The sequence below is a fragment of the Protopterus annectens genome, chromosome 1.part1 (genome assembly GCF_019279795.1).
Source record: "Protopterus annectens isolate FY-2018-M chromosome 1.part1, PAN1.0, whole genome shotgun sequence".
NCBI lineage: Eukaryota > Metazoa > Chordata > Ceratodontiformes > Protopteridae > Protopterus > Protopterus annectens.
Window position 1 is genome coordinate 572,767,464 of NC_056726.1, and position 23,529 is coordinate 572,790,992.

Below are 23,529 nucleotides of genomic sequence, written 5' to 3' on the forward strand. Positions count from 1 at the left end.
TGGGCGCCGAGCTGGCACCTCAGCACTGTAAAAATCTACTGCCAATCATTAGCGGGCTGGAGTTCCGCTGTGGCGACCCCTAACCAGGAAAAGCCAAAAGAACAACATCACAAAGCAGTAGGATTAGGCAGAAACACTCAACCCTCTCTCCCACCTATCTGCACATCTACACAACACTTACTGTGCAAGCAAATCTTTGTACATAGTATTTTTGGTTTAATACACTTTTGTGTACTCAACATACTCAACAGTTTATGTACTATTACTTGTGTAACAGTCAAGGACACAGTCAGTGATCCTTGTGTCTGGCCAGGACTAGGGTTGTCACCTTTTCAAATGTCCAAAGTGGGGCATTTTTTTTTTTTTTTGTAGAAATATGAGCTCTTGCAAGACAAAACATAACCATGGCTAATAACCACGGCTAGTGCAGAGGACAGAACTTCACCCTTTTGTCAAAATAAAAACTTATTCTTATAGCATTTCGGTAGCTTATGTTAATTCTCACAATATTTAGGTGTTTCAGATACAAAATAACTATTTTACGCTACTATTAAAGGAAACTTAGGAAATATTTTTGTCCTAAAATCTCAGGACATTTGCCTTTTTTTTTCACCCCACAGGACACAAATGCCCAACGGGGCTGGTGTAACCCTAGCCAGGACTTGCATCTACAAATTAGCTGAGCAATATTAAACCATGGCAGTCTGAACTGTAATGTACAAAAAGGAAAGGAGCTTTTTATAATCTGACTCGTTATGTCTACTCATTTTCTCATTCGATATACATCATTACTGTTTCTTTACAGTCTTAATCTTTATCAACAATACAAAGTGGAGCTGGAAAGATTCGAGAAATTCACGTTCAATTACTTTTTAACCGCAGGGTAACTACGCAGAATGACTAGCAGTAATGAAAAGTTGTGTACTGTACTACATGTGATGGAGAACAGGATAGCAGGTGACGTCTTTTGGTGTACGGACTAGTTCCAAAAATCCTGCCTACACCCCCGTACTAATAAAATAAGTTGCACTGCGGGGAGTTACTATAACTACGTATGTATATACATGTACTCCTTTTCAAAGCTAGTAATCCAGGTATAAAGGCGAGATAACAATCATAACATGAAAATACCTTACTTACGACAGCAACCCATGCTGTGAAGACTACAGAAGTTAAGCAATAATCTATCAGGTGAGCCATCTTAACAATTAGGGAGTTGCACTTGCACTACTATAGGACAGTAAACGCCATAAAACATGCCTAAAGAAAACACCGTCCATGTTTATAATATTCTCCATCATGTGACGAGTCAGTATTTCCAAAACAGTGTTCTCCTTCTAAATCTAAGATCAGCCAATTCCCATCTGGCTATTTGGCAGACGGACCTTTACGTTGATAATTTCTAGGCTATCTTAAATCTGTCGTACCCGATTCAACAAGCAAACACTCAAACTACCCCCAACTTGTCTAACCTATACACATTCATGACTGGCAATTGCTACTTTGAAATAAATGCATGTGTGTGTGTGTGTGCGCATTTATTTTCCAAAACAACCAAGTATACTGCCCGTAGCGATTGCAAGATTCCCATTACGGCTCTGACAGCAATCCACTGAATGACGGATTACCAGCTACCATTCCTGCATACCTCATTTACAGCAGGTCACACATTTGCATTTTGCCATCCCACAGTGTTAATACATACACTGTGTGAAAAGACATAATGGATTCACTCATGTTACTTACTTCAAAATATGCAGCTCACCCTGTCCAAGGATGAAGTGCACCTCAACGAAAAAAAACAAACGCGAAAGAAGACAGTTTGTATAAGAAACACCGATCTTCAAGTGGGCACCTACAACAGAATAATAAAAGTCTGCAGCCACTTCCGTATCGCCCCGCATCGAACTGCATCCTGGGGATTCTACTAGTACGAGTTCTGTAAACTGCATGGTTACCTGTGTTACTACTGGTTGTTTCACAGGATAGAACAATATAGATTTGTAATATGTACTTACTTTAAATTCTTCAGGACACTGTGTATTGTAATGTTTAACCGAAGTTCAAAGTTCGCCGTCATTGCTGAAAAAATACCTTGTGTTTGCAAAGCTCTCGTCTCGATGAATCTGGGACAAATCCAGAAATAATCAGGGGCGCTTTTAAAGTATTAATGATATTAACCTGAAGCATTGATAATCATGTAATTAAACCAATGTGAATTAATAAACATTTTCTGAGGTAAGAGAAGTGTAAAACATTTATTCATACCTCTCAACCTCTTATGCATAAGAAATCTGGACAGAGCCAAAAAAAACAACGAGGGGACAACGGCACAAAAATAAGGCAGATTTTAAATACCGTATCTATAAACATTATGAAAACTGTTGCGTAATATACATTTTCTGAAGGATATGAAGTCTGAAACCCAAAATGTCAGTCATTATTTAGTGATTTAAATTCCCATTGTTTTGCCAGAAAATCACACGTTTTTATAAGGAACAGGCCAAATTATGAGGCAAAAATCTAGACAGTTGAGAGTGTCATTATTTTTTAAGTGTAATGAACCATCTTTTCTCAAAATGTCAGCAGTTTAAAGGGAACTTAAGAGAACAGAGCTAAAATCTGAGTCAAAATCAGGGACGTCCCTGAAAATCTGGGACTGCTGACAGGTATGTTTATAGGTTCATAGGTTTATACTAGGCTATCTGCCCTAAGGCATTTATAAGCCTAGCCCAAATTTTTGTGGCTTACGCCACCCCTTATATGAAAAAATACTGTGCCCATTAGTTTGTTGTGCCTCCGTCCAGCAGTGACACAGAGATGATTCCCGGGATAAACCTACGATCTCCTATCCACAGGTCAAGATTTCTCTTGAACAGAGCCAGCGAGGTGCTCTGCCTCACATGGACCGGGATTTTATTCCACAGCATAGGGAGTCTCTGAGTGATAAATCTATCCCTCCAGCACGTCCTATTTATATCAGTGCTAAGGTTTAAGTCGCTTGCTCTAGTGGTTTTGGTGGATTTGGATTTTTTGAGGTGGAGCATGTCCATTAATTCCGGGCTGGACATGGCCTTGTATGTCAGGCACATGTCACCTCTGAGCAGACGGTATGCAACTGAATAGAGCTGGAGTTTCTTCAATCTGGCAGCATATGACAGATTTTGGAGTCCCTTTATCCTTTTGGTGAGGAACTTTTGGGGTCTCTCCAATTGCTGCAGATGTCGGTGCGATACATCCCGAATGGGGCATTGTACTCGATCATTGGTCTGATAAGTGAAGAGTACAGGGGAACAATGACCTCACTAGATCTGGATGTGAATCCCTTCATGATCAGGTGGGCAATGTAGAAGGTCTTTCTAACCACTTTAGCAACGTGAGTGTCAAAGAAAGGCCACTGTCAACCTGGGTCCCCAGGTCCCTGATAACCTCTTCTGTGCTTAGTGGATTGCCACCTATATGGTAGCTTGGGGTTACCTTGTTTTTCCCGAAGGGTATGACTATACATTTTTTGGCGTTTAACTTCAGGCCATGGCTCTGGCACCAGCTATCTGTTTCCGTGAGTCCCTTCTGAAGGATATCCGTGTCCGATGCACTTTCCACTATGGCGCCCAGTTTGCAGTCGTCTGCAAACTTTGTCAGCCAAAGTCCTCCCATGTTGGCCTGTACTTCTGAGAAGTAGATGCCGAACAATAGGGTCCAAGGACCGAGCCCTGTGGGACACCGCTTGTGACTGGCTTGGAGTCTGACATAGCGCCAGCAACTCTAACCCTGTGGGTTCTGTCCTTAAGCCAGTTTGCAACCCATCTTGTGACATATGGGTTTACATTTAACCTGGTAAGTTTTTCTATAATACCCGAGTGGGTATTGTGTTGAACACCTTTGCAAGGTCAAGGTAGGCTGTATGGACTGCCTTTCCCTCATCAATGGCCTTGGTGACTGTTCAAAGAAGTCGACCAAGTTCAAAAGGCATGATCTGCCCTTGACGAAGCCAAACTGGGTCGGGTCCAATGTCTGCAAGTCCCCTATATCTTTGTTTATGAGCTCCATTATGATCCTCTCCATAGCTTTGCAGACTAGACTTGTTAAGCTTATGGGGCGGTAATTACCAGGGTCCGTAGAGGCACCGCCTTTGTGGAGTGGGACCACAGTTGCCGTACGCCACTCCTTGGGCACGTATCCTGTGGTAAGGCTGAGATTAAACAGCTGCCTTATGTGCGGGTTTAATTCCTCATTTAGCTCGTGTAGCACACAGCCGGGGACACCATCCGGTCCCATTGATGCTGTGTTTTTAGCTTTAGAGAGAGCAGCTTTCACCTGCGCATTTGTTTGTCTAATAACGGCCATTCTCAGTTTCAGCCTTGTTGCTTAAAATACTAAGTGGAATTCCATATATATTCAAGACTGTTCAGCTGTTGTGAAGAATTTGCAGTATATGCAAGCCATAATTCATTGTGCTCTTCCTTGTTAACCTTGATTAATATTCTGTACTACACAAAATAGTCAGCACTAACAGTCATACCTCTTAGTGCAAGAAATCTGGACAAAGCATAAAATAATGGGGGGGGGGCTTAGGCCCCAAAATAGGGACAGATTTTAAATATTGCTTGTCACGAAAGGAGGTACTGCCAGCCCAGCTATCTGGAATTTTGTAAATAATTATATGTCATTTGTGAATATCAACATGATTCACATGAGATACTTGTAGTATCTTAGTTGTTCTTTGTGGCCTAGCTGTGACTGATTCAATAGACATCTGGATACACAAAGCCAATAAGCATATTTTTTGTCACTTAATGTATTATTAGTGATAGTCAACAAAACTGCTGAATTTATTAATTTGCTTGAGATTGTTTTTCTTGATATCTATTTTTGTTTTCTATTGTATTGATAGTTAGCAAAACTGTAGTGCTGTTATTTATTGCTTGATATTTCTGGTCACTGTCTAGATCCTGTTTAGCTGGTTTCATAGTGGAAGTTATCTACCTTCTTTTGAAGCCAGCCTATCCAATGTGTGACCATAGCTTTTTGTGTTATCTGATTCCCTGATGCACTTAAGTTTTCCTTTATACCACTGTATAAGAAATTCAAATCTGTGAGACAGTATCAGTATCTTAGCTGCTCCTTGTGGCCTAGCCGTGACTGATTCAATAGACATCTGGATACAGAAACCCTATAAGTATATTTTTTGGCATTTAATCTGTTATCAGTGATAGTCAACAAAACTGCTGCATTTATTAATTTGCTTGAGATTGCTTTTCTTGGTTTCTGCATTTTGTTTTAGTTAACAAAACTGCTGCATTCATTAATTTGCTTGAGATTGCTTTTCTTGGTGTCTATTTTTGTTCCCACCCTCCCTCTCTATTGGTATCTTGTTCTTATACTTGGTGGCTTTGCAGTTGCCCGCCCCTACTGTAAATTTGATCTGGGACATGCCTCCCAGTCTAGTGTCATTAGCTCATTCTCCCTAATACAGAGAGAACATTTGAGGCGGCCAGCCTACTTAGGTTCTTAGCCTTGAATTATCTTTTGTTCCTCCTTTCTCCCTTTCCACTTTACTAAGAAAAAAAAAACTTTGCTAGAATCTCCTTGTCTTCTGACTTAGGGTGTTTCTCAAACAATCTGTGAATATAGAGCTGATAAGTATATTTTTTGGCACTTTTTAACTGTTCAGAGTTGAATAAAACAGTAACTGAATTCATTTCAGAATACAGTTTGAATAAATTGCATTTATTTAAACTGTATTTGCTTTAATATTGTTACATACTCAAATGTGCTAGCTTGCACTGCACTTGAATTGTTTTTAGTGCTGTTTTAGCTGCTTTGCTGTAAAAAAAGAAATCTAAGCTTGTTTCCTGCCTTTCCTGTAACTAGTCTAGCCCAGATACAGATGTGCTGTATTCAGGACGGTTTGTAAGCTTCTGAGCCCCCCAAGCCTTTCTGTGTTGGAGGGAATCCTTCTAGCTTATCAGTGGGAGTGGTAAGCACTAGGTAGCCTATCTACCACAAGAGGAGTGGTTTCTGGTCCAGAAATTGTAGTTTATTGGCCATTTGGGCAGTTTTTCCATCCTTTTCAACTTTCTGGTTTAAAAGTCCGTGTTTGCGCTTGTTTCCCACCTTTCCTGTAACTAGTTTAGTCCAGATACAGATTTGCTGTATCCAGTACTGTTTGTAAGCTTCTGAGCCCCCAGGCCTGTCTGTGTTGGAAGGAAGCCTTTTAGCTTATCAGTAGGAGTGGTATCAGTGGGAGTGGTAAGCACTAGGTAGCCTATCTTCCACAAGAGGAGGAGTGGTTTCTGGCCCAGAAATTGTAGTTTATTGGCTGTTTGGGCAGTTTTTTCCATCTCTTTTCAACTTTCAGGTTTAAAAGCCTTCATTTGCACTTGTTTCCCGCCTTTCCTGTAACTAGTTTAGTCCAGATACAGATGTCCTGTATCCAGGACTGTTTGTAAGCTTCTGAGTGGTGCCAAAAAGTCTGCTCTTCAATTTTTCCCTTAGATCTGCTAGTTCTGTCCTCTCCTGCACTTTTACTAGCTTATTAGTCTAGCACTTTCCCAGACTTCTTGTAGCAATTATTGTAGCACACAAGTGCTACCAGCACTAAACGTTCTACAAGGAAACAACTTCACTACTTATTATTAATGCCCACTCCTCCAGGAAATGTCTAAAGGTCAGTTCCCTGTCCTTTCTCCTATTAACCTGGTGAACTTGGGCATCCTGAGGCAATGTAGCGACTGCCTTATGTACACTGACAACCCTCTCCTCTTACCTCCCAACACTCAGACTTGCGAGAGATGCACTTATATATCCAAACTGGAAGCCATGCACTCTCCAGCCAAGACGAGAATTGCTGGCCAAGAGGAGAAGGTCAACACTTGCACCACACCACATGGAACACATAGCCCTCCAGAACACACACCAGCACTGCCTTCACATAAAAACACAAACCACACACCCACCTTCGCAGAGGCTGTCAATAAAAATCTACCCAAACAGCAGAGACCTCCAAGACAGAAATGCACTCGATCACCACAGCACAACACTAATCATGAGACACATAACTCTCCTAAACAGTGTGCTACTCAACCTAAGCCCCTAAGGCAAAACAGCATGCCCAACACACTAGTCATAGGTGACTCAATAGTGAGGCACACTGATGTCCCACTCACTAGGTTGAATAAGGAGAAAGTAACTGTCATTTGCCAGGATCCGCCACATAATGCACGCACTCAGGTCCCCCAACAACAGGTACAAATATGACTCTATCATTGTACATGTGGGCATGAATGACCTGAAACTTACCTCCCTGGACTACATGAAAAGAGGCATGGAGGAGCTCTTGGAGTATGTAGCTCAGGTGGGTATGGCCGTAGCCCTGAGCAGCCTCCTACCATCACCTAGAATTATACCATAGTACAAACAGAAAATGATTGATTTCAACAGTTGGCTAAGTTTCTGGTGTCATTTTAAGGGGATCCAGTATCTGTCTATCTGGGATGACATGATTGACAGACCTCAATGCTTTGCCAGAGATGGCCTGCATCTGTCACCCCTGGGCTTCGGGATACTGGCCAAGGCTCTTGCCACCCCTATAGTGCCGTTTTAGGCAGTGTTCCAAAAACCAAATTGCCACTGTAACAGCTACAAACAAATGCAATCTGAGGGTCATGCTGCTCAACGCTAGAAGTCTAAATCTCAAAATACACTCGCTTGAAGCACTCCTTAAAATGGAGAATGAGATTTGTGCTGTAACAGAGACCTGGTTCAAGGCAGTAGAAAGCACCCCTGCACTACCAGGCTATAACTTATTCCACACCTTTTGGCCCCAGAACTTGTACCAAAGCTCCAAAGGTGGTGGTGTTTCCATATTCATAAAGAATGCACACATCTCCAGACCGGTAGCCCAACATAATGCATCAGAGATATTTCAGATGCAGCTAACATTGGGTAAGACAGTGATTCAGGGCATAGCCTGCTATAGGTCCCCAACCATGTCCCAAGACTCACACTCCACATTCCTAAGCACCCTGGAGAATATTAGGGGCCAACCTAACACTCTCACACTGGGCGATTTCAACTACCCCTCCATTAACTAGGAAAACTACTCCTGTACCAGTAGACTTGCCCAATGTTTCCTGAAATTCATTAATTCCAATGCCCTGGACCAGCTCGTTCTTACCCCCACTAGAGGTAGCAACATCCTTGACGTGTTCATTACTAACATGGGCGACAGTTTCTCTACACCAGTAGTCAACTCCTCCCTGGTTAGATCCAACCACAAACTAATCACCTTGTAAATCCACCCCCCCCCCAAAAAAAGGTAACCACCATGAAAAACTTCTCCAAAGCTAACTTTGGGCTCCTAAAAACAGAGGTGGCTAACTTCATGGCGCCCATGCAATTGGAGAATAGTTGCATGACTGCCGAATCATACACCAATGCACTGTGCTAACAAATACACAAATGCATGGATCTCACCATACCCAATAGAACCAATACACTCTCTTGCAAAAAAAGGAAGCCAATCTGGTGGTCCCCTGCCATAAAAAACTCTACAACAGAAGGAGGAAATTGATGCGGAATAAGGTGAAGTCCCAAGACAGAAAAACTCCGTTATGAGCCTCAACAAAAAGTTGAGATCCCTTACCAAATCCTCTAAAGCTAGCCATGAAAACAGAATTGCAGCAGATAGTAAAGACAACCACAAGGCCTTCTATAGTTATGTAAAGAATCTCCAGGGCAATACCCAGATTTGCTCTGAGCTACTGCACAATGGCACCTCCTATACTGAGCCAACAGATATTGCCAATATATTGGCCAACAGATTCAATGCCAACTTTGCCCCTCTGTCCCCCACCAAAGGAGCAATCACAATACCAGTAGATTGCCAGGCACCCAGTATTACTGCTGCACAGGTTAAAACAGCACTGTCCAAGGCCAAGAATACAGCTTCTATGGGACATGACAATATCCCTGGCTGTGTTCTACATGAATTTCAGAGTGAACTGGCACCTCACCTGTGTGCCCTGTATAATCACAGCCTCACCTCAGGCTTTCTCCCTACCGAATGGTGCACTGCTACAGACCCTGGGAACTATTGCCCCATTACCCTGATGAGGATGATATGCAAAGCTATTGAACACATCACCATGGACCTAATAAACACGGATATAGGGAATCTCCAAACTCTGGATCCCACACAGATTGGCTTTGTGAAGGATAGATCATGCCTGTTCAACTTGGTCAACTTCTTTGAGTCAGTCACCAGAGCTGTGGATGAAGGCAAGGTGGTTCACACTGCCTAGCTTGATCTGGCCAAGGATTTTGATACCATTCCCCACTCAGGAATCATAGAAAAACTCACAAAGCTAGGCATCAACTCTTACATCATTAGGTGGGTTGCAAACTGGCTCACTGATGGAACCCACAGTGTGAAAGTAGCTGACTCCAAGTTAGACTGCCGACCAGTCATGAGTGGAGTCCCAGTTTAGACTGCCAACCAGTCATGAGTGGAGTCCCAAGTTTGACTGCCGACCAGTCACGAGTGGAGTCCCACAGGGTTCGGTCCCGGGTCCTCTCCTGTTTGGTATCTACTTCTCTGAAGTCCAGGCCAACACGAAGGGACTCTGGCTGACAAAGTTCACAGACAATTGCAAGTTGTGAGCTATTATTAACTCCCCAAGTGATGTTGACTTCCTACAGAAAGGCCTCACTGAGACCAACAACTGGTGTCAGAACCATGGTCTTAAGCTCAATGCCAAAAAATATGTCATCATCCCCTTTGAGAAAAACCCAGGTCCCATGAATTACCACATCAATGGTAGTCCACTGAACACAGAAGGCGTTATAAGAGATCTGGGAACACAGGTTGACAGCAACCTCTCTTTTGACCACCACATTGCCACTGTGGTCAGAAAGTCCTTCTATGTGGCACATATTAAGGGTTTTGCATCCAGGAAGAAAGAGGTCATTGTCTCCCTCTACTCTTCCGTCATTAGGCCAATCATCGAGTACATTGCCTCATTTGGCATGTACCTCAGTAGACACCTGCAACAACTGGAGAGCCCACAAAAGTACCAAACATAGCATCCTAGGCCTTAAACACTTGTCCTATATGGACAGACTAAAAAAACTCCAACTATTCCCTGTCTCAGATCACGTACTTAGAGGCGATCTCAGCTTGACTTACAAAGCCATGTTTGACCCAGCTCTGTTAGAAATGCTACATCTAAAGAAATCACAATCCCTCTGCACCACATGCTCCAGAGACCTCAACCTCATTAACGCAATCAACAGAACAAGCTGGACGGACAGGTTCATAACTCAGAGACTGCCCATGCTATGGAATAGACTTCCCATACATGTCAAACAGAGCACCTCAGTGGCCCTTTTCAAGAGAAATCTTGATGAGTGGATGGAAAATAGAAAATTCACCCCGGGGATCACTCCAGTGGCTCTACTCGACAGTGGCACTGGGAACTAAGGTCAGGTGGCACGATGCCAGGGTAATCCTATGGGCTAGGCTTGTAAAGGCTCCAGGGCCATTAGCCTAGTACACACCTATGAACCTATGAGATGTCTTAAAACTGTAAGTCAGACGTATATCAAACTGCTGGTACAGAAGTCTGTGTTGAAAAGAGTTTTTGCAAAGTGCTTAAATTGTAACCACAGCATGCCCTACTGGAATAGAACAGAAATGTACCTGCACTATTGTAACTGTTTAGATGTATATATTTTAAAAATGGAAACTGGAATACAGAAGGTTAACTTCAGAAAAATAGCTGAAATTAAATTACTTTATGGCCAGGACATAAAAAGATGTTATCTTTCATTTTCAGTGCAGCAATAGACACAATGTCTGTGATGATAAGTTTTCTGTATTGTCTTGGAAGTGTTTTATTGTTTTACAACTTCCAGAATCTGCAAAGAACTGAGGAAAAGCCCTTGTCTATGTATTTTCACAGTTGGATGCTAAATACTGCTAGCTTTCAGCAGTGGAGGTTTTACCTGGGATAGAGTCCGATGACAATAAATTATGTCATTCTGCAAGCTATCCCAGCAGTAACATTTGAGATATTAATTTAAGAACTTTTTGAGAGAGAGCATTCTGTATTCTGTCTTTGACCTGGCAACATCAAGATCCTCTGACCACATCTGCCGTGCTGCTCTAATTAAGTAAGTGTACTGTTGTGTCTTTCGCCTTATCCCGGTTAGGGGTCGCCACAGCGGAACTCCGGTCCACTAATGTTTGGTAGTGGATTTTTACGTGCCGAGTTACCAGCCCTGATGCAGAAACTTCAAAGAAGGCATGCCCATTCACACATGTCTCCACACAGAAGATGCTCTAGGTGAGAATCAAATGGGACAACGTCTTGCTGTGAGGTGACAATGCTACCGCAGCACCACTACCTCGGATTTTTCATTAAATGTACTAGGGTATAGTAATTCCCTTAGATATAGTCAGGAATATAGCAAAGTTTAGCTTGGATATTTTCTTTATTTATTTGAGACTGTCCTGCAATGTTGTCTGAAATATTTCCTGTGATTCTGAACTGTGATGTCACTGTAGTTATCTACTGAGTATTTTCTTGTTTTGTTATTATTTATTATTTTTTTTTCTTTTTTTATCATTTGTTGACCGGGAAAGTCCGACTAGGTTCCACAGAGCCTGTTTTCAGCGGAGGCCCGGGGAGAAATGCTCCAGATGCATGTCTTTGGAATTATTAAATATATTTAAACCTTTCTTTGTGGCTGATCTGTCTAGGAATGTTTAAATTCTGAGAGTGCTTGCATATTTATTTGGTGACACTGTGTAGGTCACTCCTAATAGCCTTGGTCTTTGTCAAACTACCATTTGTATTGATATTAACATGAGCCAGTAAGATTGAACACCTTTTTGTTAAGGGCCTTAAAGTAGCTGATAAGGAGCTGGCTGGTGGCAGTGATAAGTACCTTATAGTCTGGGAAAAAGGGGGCATAGCTAGTAAACCTGTGCCAGCCTTTCCCAGCTGTGTGTGTGTGTGTGTGTGTGTGTGTGTGTGTGTGTGTGTGTGTGTGTGTGTGTCTGTGTATATATATATATATATATATATATATATATATATATATATATCAAACCTCAAAGAGTGTGTGTGTCAGCTACTTGATGCTGGAGGCCTTGGCTTGGCCACTCAGCTGAGATCTCAACTCTATAGCTGTGCCAGTGGGGAGTATTACTGGGGATCTGCAGGAAGAGGGAGAAACCAGCCTCGGACTGACTGTGGTTTCTGTGTACTCTTAAGGGAAAATGCACTTGATGCAGAGACTTGCTTCTGGAAATACTGTGTGTGTACTTGTCATGCTCCCAGTGTACGTCCCCCATTGTTGTCAGTGGTGAGGATTGAGGCTCCTTTATTACTGGTCCAGTGGTGGGGCATCACATTGCTTTTATAAACTTAGAAAGTTGCTAGAACAACATTTATATTAGCATGCATTTTCTGAAGGATATGAAGTTTGCAACTGAAATGTATGTCATTAGTTAGTGACTTCAATCCTTAGTGATTTCCCAGAAAAACACAAATTGTATGAGGAACAGACCAAAAAATATGAGTCAGAAATCTGGAAGTCATTAAAAATCTTGATGGTTGAGAAGTATGCTGACAGTGTGCTATGAATGCCCACTCTTGCTTTAATTTCTCCAAGACTTTTGGCATTCTAATACCATGATAGGAATGGACCCCATTCCTAAGTCAAAGTATGATTAAAGTTCATGAAATTAGTATTGTTTCTATCTTTGATATTAACCAAAAGTGGTCTTAGCAGCTCCTGCAAGGTGCCCAGAATTGGCTCCTTCTGCAGTTTATACAGAGTTGCATGTATTGGTGGCATATCTAAATACAACTGTAAATTCTTTTTTATGAGACCCATTGCTCCTACTAGTATTGGAACTCTGGGTATCTTTCTTCCACATTGCCCTCATTTCTGCTTGCAAACCCTGGTATTTTATGATTTTGTGTCTCTCTGTATGTAAGACACTGTGATTACTTGGTGTAGCAATTTCAGTGATTAATGCTACTGTTGTCTTCTTTTCATGGACTACTATATTTGGTTTTATCGCATCTATTCTTTGAACTGTTGATAAATGGTGATCCCATGTGATATAAACTTTATAATTTTCTATAATGCTTAATGGCTCATGTTTCCAATGCTTTAAAGCTACTTCAGTATTGTAATGTTTGTATAATCCCCAGTACTACAGTCTTGCCACATTATTATGCCTTTCGATATACAGGCCCTCTGCCATTAGTGGAGCACACCCAGCAACAAGATGTGCGACTGTTTCCAATTCTATTTACAAAACCTGCATTTGTTTCTCCAGAGGTCCCAATCTTACTCTGAAGATACTGCTAATACAATCCTAATAAAGTTAGCTCAATTTCACACCAGAAACAGTCACTGAAATTCCCACTCCCAAGTCTTTTCCTTCCTTAAATGTGATGGAACAAGTCTTTAATTCTAGTCGGTTAAATTAAAAATACTACCATTATGGGCCTTGACAATATACTTGCTTGACAGACATATCCTTCTTTTACCCCTGCCTAAAACTGTTCAATTTAAGCATATCCATGAGGTATGATTCTAAGCTATGGAAAAATATCTGTTGTTATATCATTCCATAAAGATGGCCCCACTTCAGATCCAGAGAACTATACACTCATTAGCCTAACATCTATTTTGCAAAGCCATAGAATGTATTATATCTGATTTCATAAACTCCAGTAAAAAAATTCTTATTGCTGAATACCAGTAACAATATGTTTTTGCCAAATGGCAATAATGTGTTCTTAATTTGGTAAATTTCTTTGAGAAAGTCATTAAAACTGCAGACTGAATTTGCAGATGACTGCAAACTGAGTGCTGTCATTCATTGAACATCTGATACTATGTTACTACAGCAAGGGATAAACCATGTAATGTTACTACAGCAAGGGATAAACCATGTAAATCAGTGGTGTTTTACAAATAGGCTTAAAATAATGCAAAAAAGGTGTAGCATTGTCATCTTTGGTAAACAGATTTTGACAACAGCTTACATTATAAACAACACTCTTCTCCAGACTGACACAGTCAGCAGATATATTAGTTCTTTCATAGACAGCTTGACCACCATATAACAAAAGTAGTCAGGAAACCTTTCTATCTAGCCAAGATCATTTCAATTTCAACAAAATACCCACATCATGTGTACGGTGAATCTCACTACACACTAATAAACACCCCCTCTTAAGGAACACATTTGTCCCTGTTAAACATGAATCTCTGAACTATATCAAACAAAGCACATGAATTTCATGCCTGTCTTGCACAATACTCCCCTGACATAGTTGTTATAATTGAAGCTTGGCTCAAATCAGAAATAAAAAAAAGAATGAAATATTACCTACAGTCTACAATAAGCACAGACTTGACAGAAAAGACAAACATGGAGGAGGGATACCAATAGTGTACAAAAATAGTATCAACATAGACCTACTCAAACTTAATATGCCAAAATTTATCAAAGCAAACACTGACAAAACTTAAAATAAATAACTCAGTCACCGTCATAGCCATTTACATTCCTCTGGCAAATAACATAAGTACTGTAGAAGACATCCTCTACTGGATATCCCAAAACATTCACCAGGAAACCATCATAATGGGCAATTTTAACATAGATTGCATACGTGTAATTCAGAAACTCCATCAGACTTCCTAAACTTCCATGGTTTCTCCCAATAAAAATGAACAGGCAATCTATTTTTGACTGGATATTTACCAAAAAAGGTCTAACATAAATCTCTCTGGTAGCCTCCCTGACAGCATAAGTGACCATCTCCCATCTTATCTGTTGAAACAGCATTTCTTTCCAGTTAGAAAAACAACATTTAAGGTACACAATCTGTGAAACATAAACAAACATTCCCCTGGCAAATAACATAAGTACTGAATCCATGGGACCAGATGACATCCCAGGCTGTGTACTACATGAACTACAAAATGAACTGGCACCCCACCTAAGTGTCATGTTTAATCATAGCCTCACCTCAGGCTTCGTGCCCACTGAGTGGCGCACAGCTACAGTTATCCTGCTCCACAAGGGAGGATCCACCTTGGATCCCGGGAACTATCGTCCCATCAGTCTGACAAGCCTGATCTGCAAGGGAATGGAATGCATTATCATGGAACTTATAAACAAAGACTTTGGCAACCTCCAGACACTGGACCCCTCCCAGTTTGGGTTTGTGAAGGGCCGATCTTGTCTCCTGAATCTGATTGACTTCTTCGAATCGGTCTCCAGAGCTGTGGACAAGGGTAAGGAGGTCCACACAGCCTGTCTGGACCTCGCCAAGGCCATCAACACCATCCCCCACTCTGGAATCATAGATAAACTTACTAAGCTGGGCATAAATCCCTATGTCACTCGATGGGTTGCCAACTGGCTTACTGACAGAACCCAGACTGTAAAAGTAGCCGACTCCAAATCCAGCTCCAGACAAGTGACAAGTGGAGTACCTCAGGGTTTAGTCCTGGGACCACTCTTGTTTGGCATCTACTTCTCTGAAGTACAGGCCAACATTAAGGGACTCTGGCTAACAAAGTTTGCAGATGACTGCAAACTGGGAGCCATTATAGAATCCCCAAATGATGTGGATATTCTACAAAAGGGCCTTACAGAAACAGATGCCTGGTGCCAGAGCCATGGGCTCAAGCTTCATGCCAAGAAATGTATAGTCATCCCCTTTGGAAAAAAACATGTACCCATGAACTACCACATAGGTGGCAGGACACTAAACATTGAAAGTGTGATGAGAGACTTAGGGACACAAGTGGACAGTGGTCTCACTTTCGATAACCACATCACCACAACAGTCAGGAAATCCTTCTACGTGGCACACCTCATCACTAAGGGCTTTTCATCCAGAAAAAAGGAGGTCATTGCCCCACTGTACTCATCCTTCATTAGGCCCATTATAGAGTACAATGCCCTGTTTGGTATGTACCTCACAAGACATCTGCAACAGCTGGAAAGGCCACAGAAATACCTCACTAAAAGAATCACAGGCCTAAAGCAGATGCCATATGCTGACCGTCTAAAAAAACTCCAGCTATACTCTGTGGCATATCGTCTACTCAGAGGCGATCTCTGCTTAACATACAAGGCCATGTCAAACCCTGAGCTGTTGTACGTGCTCCACTTAAAGAAATCCCAATCTCTCAGAGCCACACGCTCCAGGGATCTAAACCTTATCATCACATTGAACATAACATGCTGGAGGGATAGGTTCCTGACCCAGAGACTCCCCATACTCTGGAATAGACTGCCCATACATATCAAGCAGAGCACCTCATTGGCCATCTTCAAAAGGAACCTTGATGATTGGATGGGAGATAGGAAATTCACCCCGGGGGTCATGTCAGTCACCCTGCTAGACAGAGGCCCAGAGAAGTAAATATTGTGGGAAAAAATTTCCAGGAAATTGTTATGGCTCGGCTTGCATAGGCCTTAGGGCCGATAGCCTAGTACCAATCTATGAACCTATGAAACTTTCACCTACTTCCTCTTCCTTTGCAACTGGAACTCCCTAAGACACTACCCCAGATGATGCAATATTCTACTTTAATAACACTTTTCTAAACATCCTAAATGAAATGACAACACAAAGAATGAAAATAATGAAATCTATACCAGCTCCCTGGCTAACAAAAGATACCAGGCAGTTACTACAAAATAAAGACAAATCATGGAATAATGGTATACAAACAAAACCAAAGAATTCCTACAAAACATTAGACAGTTTAGAAATGTTGCAAAAACACATAAAAAAAGATAAACGGTCATACTATACTGACATACAGCAAGAACACCAAAACAACCACAAAATATTCTGGTTCTCCATGAAAAAAAACTCCTGCAACCTGGCCAATTCATCAACCCAACCCCCAAAACCACTAACAAGACAGACATGCAATTCAACTCCTATTTCACTAACTCTGTTCTAGCACTAATCAAAGATAAAGCACAATGTCTCTTCAGAATCTTTAGATAACAACACTGATGTTTTCTTTTCAAACCATCTGAACTTCCACAATAAGGAAACTGCTCAATAAACTTAAACCAACTACCTTATGATCTGATATGCTACCTGCTGAATACCTAAACTAGCAGCAGATGCCCTTTACTATCCTAGCTCTATACTTATTAACCATTCAATTACAAAAAGTACATCTCAGACCTATGGAAAATATCATACCATATATATTCTCATATCATTCTCCTACCTACACAGAAACTCAACCAAAATTTCAAACTGCAGAACCAAAGCAATGCTATCTCCCCTGTCTAAAATACTTACTAAATAATAAATAAATTAAATACTAAATAATAAATAAATTAAATACTAAAATACTTGAAAACTGTATCCACATCCAACATATTATCACCTCACCAAAAACAACCTTTTAAAGGGACAATCCCAGGGTTTGTTTTGTTTTGATTTGATTCAGCCTTTGTTTACATTTCAGGTTTGCCTTTCTGAGCATGCTCACCTTTGGCTTAGAGGCCTACAGGAAGTTTCAAAGGTGTTATCCAAATTCCATCTCAAATTGCAGTTGTACCGGCAACACACCCCCTCTTGTGAGCCATTCAGTAGTTTAATCCGTGCATTTTAGCCATTGAGAAAACTAGCCTTTCAGGCATTTTATTGCCTGACTGCTGCTGCTGCTCTAGAAAATACATCAGCAATGCAAGTCTTTTAAAACAATAGTAAACAAGAGTGTTTTGTTTCTTTCATTTCATATTTTATTCTGTGGTGATTGAGAATCCTGGCCAACTACAAGAATTTTATGACATGGCTTCTACCTCTAGAAAGCATCTGAGTGAGCCAAACAGTAGTGGTAACCATATTTCTCTTTCTTTCATTTCATGTTTTACAGTGTTCTGATTTCTGAATACTAGCCTGGTGTAGTCACTTTCTGACCTGCTAGTAATTCCATAGAAGGCAAGTGTGTGACGGAAGGTTGGAGCATTAGTAGATACACTCTTCTGTTCCTTTCAGTTTCTAGTTTGATATGTGCTGATTTCTGAATACTACAAGACAAATGCATTACTTTTTATGAATGGACTGCTTGTACATCTGGAGAAGCATGAATGATATAAAGTTTAAAAATTAGTATACACTCATCTTTTCCTTTCACTTCATATTTTATTTTTTGCAGATTTCCATCTACTAGCCAAATACACTTTCTAGTGTACATGCTACATCTTAGTGAGTTACTGCATTGTATTATGTTTTTTTTTATTTTATTTAATTTACATTTGTTAACCAGGGGTGTATGACTAAGCCGAAAAGGCCCTTTTTCAACAGAGGCCCGGGGAGAAAAGCTCCACATAGAAAAATTACATATACATTTAGATATTTAGACATGATCAGTATACACACAAATTACAATAGACATGTTTTTACAGTGGTATGCAGCACATCAACAGTTACAGTGGAGAGAACAAACAAGAAAATATTAATTTAAAAATAAAGGTAATAATAGATTTGTGATGTATAGCTGAAATTTGGAACATAGGTAGAATACATACATAGTACACAGGTAAAGTACATACATTGTAGATTAGCCAGTGTTTGTGAGTAAGAGTGAAAACTATTATCAAGTACTCTAGGTTTAGTATGTGTACCTTATCCGCTTTCACTAGCCTGGGGAGCAATCATGGCACTGCCAACTTTACTTGAGATGTTGCCTAATGAGGTTTTTAAAGGAGGCTTTGGACGATGTTTTTGTATGCTAGTGGGGAGAGAGTTCCATTTTGTAGCCACTGAACTACTATATAGTGTGTCTCCAAAGCTACTGTAGCTGTTGGTTACTTCCAGTAGTAGTTTGCTTGATGATCTAAGAGGCCTTTTGGCTGAGTGATGTTGTACTAGGTTTTTGAGGGCAGGACACTTATTGCGGAGGTAACAGATAGAATAACAGAGGCAGAGCTGATTGTAGGTTAGGAGGTTGGGCAGTTCAAGCCGGTGGAGCTGTCTCAAAGCAGTACAGTGATGAGTTCTATATGAGCAATTTGCAGCAAAGCAGGCAATTCCGTTATAGCAGGCTTCCGTTTTGCTTAGTACAGTTTTTGTTGAGATTAGTCAGAATGGGAGATGCATGGAGTAGAGGGGATAGAAGTTGGGAGTGAGCAATGGCTGATCTCGTGTTGTTGGTAAGAAATGGTTTGATACCAGTAGAGTGATCCCAGTTTGGCATGTACTTTTTTAGGTGATACTGAAGTGTATTAATCCACCAGTTAGTTTGCGCAGGAATGGGCGTGGCCACTGTGATTGACATGCCGGAGGGCAGCGATTAAGAACTGTAATTTGCTGTGATTGACACGGAATGCACACTGAAATTTCGTGTCATGTAATTAAATGTTTAACAGCCAAATAAGCATAAACACTAGAAGGTGATCCACGTGTAATTCTGTCTTCTGCTTTCGGTTCATAATGAATCTTTTGAAAGCTATTCCCACAGGTATTCAGAAACAGAGAAGCATTTTCAAAATATAAAAACCAATCCCCAAAACAGTGCTTGTGCACTTAGTGTGAAACTGCCCAAATGCTCTTAATTTATGGAATTGTCCGTCCTGCCCGTGTACATCTGCTACACTAAAGAACAATAACAATTTATCAGCATACCAGTCCATCTCTTAGTGCGATAATTCTGAACAAAGCCAGAAATAATGGTAAATTCAAATACCCCCAAATCAGGGGCAGATTTTACATATTGCTGTTACAAACTTAGAAAGTTGACAGAACAGCAGGTTTTGAATTAGCATGTATTTCCAGAGGAACATAACATCTGAAACGCAATGGGAGGGCTTATTCAATAACTGCAGTCCTCAATGACTAGCAAAAAAAAAAAAAAATCAAGATTTTGTTTAATTAGCAACAAAACAAACATACAAGGCAAAAAGGTCATTTTGCGAATATATACAGTGTGACTGGGTCTATCAAAACATTTAAGCTTTCACACCTGTTTATCTAACCTTAGCCCACAATGCACATGCCTATTTAGACTGGGTTTCTGCCCACATTCGCAAAAAAAAAAAATAGAATAAATAAAAAATAAAATAACAGCATCTAAACCGGGCACCTGAAATGAAATTCTGTAAATTCCAACTACATAAACATGACTTCATGCAGGGATTTGGGCGATAATGAAGTGTATTAACCCACCAGTTAATTCACGTAGAAATGACTTGGCAGCTTTCAATCAAAAGGTGGGTGGTGTACTGACATTGCTGTCATAGGCAGGGTTTGCGCGTGGCTTGCTACTGCACATCGGGTGGGTTAATACACTTTAATATCGCCCTTTTTAATAGTTAAGTTGAGATGACTATCAAATTTTAAGTGGGAGTCTATGGTTATTCCCAATAGCTTATCCTGTGCCACTGGAGCAATTGGAGTAGCATTTGTGGAGTAGGTAGTGAATTGACTGTTATCAGTGTTTTTGTTAGAACAGGTTATAATCATAAGCTGAGTTTTCTTTGGAATGAAGATAGGTTGGACTTTGGTAAGGTAGTTTTTCAATGTCAGAGAACGCTAGTTGAGTTGTTTGCAGGAGGGTGGGAATGTTTTGTGCAGCACAGATTAAGGTAGTATCATCTGCATACTGAATGATAGATGCATGCTGTGTGGAGGTGTGGAGGTCATTTGTGAAGACTGTGAATAGTAGTGGTCCTAAGACAGAACCCTGTGGTGCTCCTATAGTTATGGGCAGCTGAGGAGAGAGAGAATTTTCCCATTTCACAGCTTAGTACCTGTCAGTTAAGTAGCTTTGGAACTAGGTAAGAGTGGAATTTGATAGGTGATATTGGTTTAATTTGTTTAGCAGGATTTGGTGTGAGACTGTGTCAAATGCTTTGGACATATCCAAAAAAGAGTTGACACCTGCAGGCCTTCGTTTGTGAGCCTGTTTACTGTGTCTGTGAAGCAGAGGAGGGCTGTAGTGGTACTATGAGCAGGTTGCTAAGTAGGAGATATTTTAGCACCTGGGTATGGATGCATTTTTCTAGGATTTTGTCCAAGGGGGAGAGTAAAGCAATGGGTCTATAGTTATTAAGTTCAGTGGCGGTCCCGCCTTTATGTATGGGTGTAACATAGGATATTTTCCAGAGTTTGGGCACATAGTTTTCAACAATTGATCTGTTTACGAGAGTGGAGATTGGGATAGCAATAGCATCTGCTGTGAGTTTCAAGAAATAGCTGGGGAGTAGGTCGATGGCTGTTGATGAAGTTTTTAGTTTGGAGAGCATGCTTTTGATTGAAGTAATGGAAACTGTTTTGAAAGTAAAGCTTGTATTAGTGTTATTTGTGTTGGGGGGATAGTTAGGTAGGAACTGTCCTCTGATACTAAGGACATAATTGAGTTCACAAAGTGGGAGTTGAATTGTGTTTCGATGGGAACTTCACTGTCATGGGTGGTTGGTTTGGGGTAGCCTTTTGGGTGGGATTTAGTAGCTGGTTTACATTTTTCCAAAATTTTGGGGGGTTGTGTTGGTATTTAGTTTGTAATGTCGTGTAGTAAGATTTTTTTTGTCCAGCCTAATGCATTTTTTTTGCACGGTTGCCCAGTTCTTGGTACTTAGTTAGGCTTTGTGTTTTTTTGGTTTTTTGAAGGTAAAGCCAGGCAGTGTCTCTGGACTTGAGGATTTGTTTGGTTTCGTTACTGAGCCAGGGGTTTGTAGAGGTTCTAACCTTGATTTTGCACAATGGATCGACAGTGTCTAGGTGTTGTAGAAATGTTTTGTTGAAATATCCTACAGCCTGGTCAAGTGCGAGGGTTTTTAGGGGGTCCTGTCACAGTTACAGAGTAAAGTATTGAGGACCTCAGGAGAGAATGTTTTTGTGTTTCTAGTGGATTTATAGTCAGTGGTTTTGCATATACTTGTTCTACTACGTATAAGGTATATTATGTTGTGGTCACTTAAGGTGTCTGGGAGACTGCCTGTGTGGTGGTACAATGTGGGGCTGTTAGTTAGGACCCATTAAAGGATTGATTCCCTTTTAGATTTTTTATCACATCTAGTTGGAATTTGGACTAGCTGCTGGTAGCCATGGAGATTTATTAGATTACTTGGTGGTTCTGATATACAGGTGAACCAATCTAGGTTGAAATCTGCCAGAATAAGGGTTTCTTGTGAATATGTGGAAGAACACCAGGATAAGAAGTCTTCAAGGCTAGCAGGTGTATTACCAGGTGGAATATAGATCACAATTATGGTGATGACCTTTTTTAGGGTGAAGTTGTTAGATAAGTATGTCCCAATTATTGGGGGAGGGGTAGAAGTTTGGTAATTGATGTACAGTTAAGTTGGACTTGTACAGTAAGGCAGTTCCACCCCCTTTACGAAGTGGTAGATAACTTATCTAGAGGAAAATAGTTTTTTATTCAGGCATGTCCCAGTGTTCTCTCCTGTCTATTTGATGAATCTGGACATCTTGAGGCAATGTAGAAATTGCCTCATGTACACAGACAACCCTCTCCTCCTACCACCCAACACTACAACCTGTGAGAGATGCACTTATCTAACCAAACTGGAGGGAAAGCTCTCTCCAACCAAGACTGAACTTGATAGTCAAGAGGAGAAGGTAAATATTTGCACCACACCACACTCATCACATAGTCTCACTAAATCTACACCACCAAAATCTACACATAGTAACACAAAAACATTCACGGAGGATCTCAATAATAATCAGTCCAAGCAACAGAGACCTCCAAAGCACAAATGCAAGCAACCTCCACCCCCCCCCCAACACAACCCAAATGACACATAGCCCACAGACTCAATGTGCCACTCAACCACAGCCAATAAGGCAAAACAACGTACCTAACACACAAGTCATAGGTGACTCTATAGTCAGGCACACTGATGTCCCACTCACCAGGCTAAACAAGGAGAAGGTTACTGTCAGCTGCCTGTCGGGTGCCAGGATCCGCCACATAACCCACGCACTCAGGTCACCCAACAACAAGTACAAATATGACTCTGTCATTGTCCATGTTGGTGTGAATGACCTGAGGCATATCTTCCTGGACTACATGAAATGAGACATGGAAGAGCTCTCCGATCTTGTAGCCCAGGCAGGTATGACCCTAGCCCTGAGTAGCATTCTGCCATCGCCCAGAATGGTACCGCAGTACAAGGACAAAATGATTGACTTCAACAATTGGCTAAGCTTCTGGTGTCATTCTAAGGGGATCCAGTATCTGTCTGCTTGGGATGACATGGTCAAAAGACCACGATGCTTTGCCAGAGATGGCCTGCACCTGTCGTCCCTCGGATTCCGGATAGTGGCTAAGGCTCTTGCCATCCCTATAGTGACTTTTTTAGGCAAGGTTCAAGTGACAAATTCACCACCGTAACAGGAACAGGCAAGCAAAAACTGAGGGTAATACTACTCAGTGCTAGAAGTCTAAATCTCAAAATGCACACAGTCGAGGCACTCCTTAAAA

At 41.1% G+C, this 23,529-nt stretch overlaps 1 protein-coding gene across 3 annotated transcripts in view; it reads right to left on the reverse strand.

Moving 5' to 3' along the window:
- Positions 1-2,222, reverse strand: part of TMEM267 (transmembrane protein 267) — a 157,453-nt gene extending 155,231 nt beyond the window's left edge. For 2 of the 3 annotated variants that reach the window (XM_044076849.1, XM_044076841.1), the window contains exon 1: positions 1,747-1,923. The gene's annotated coding sequence lies outside the window, so the exon portion shown is untranslated. Of the gene's footprint in view, positions 1-1,746; positions 1,924-2,018 lie in introns of those variants that run through there. The other variant, XM_044076859.1, reaches the window with a different exon arrangement.
- Positions 2,223-23,529: the final 21,307 nt, after the last annotated feature.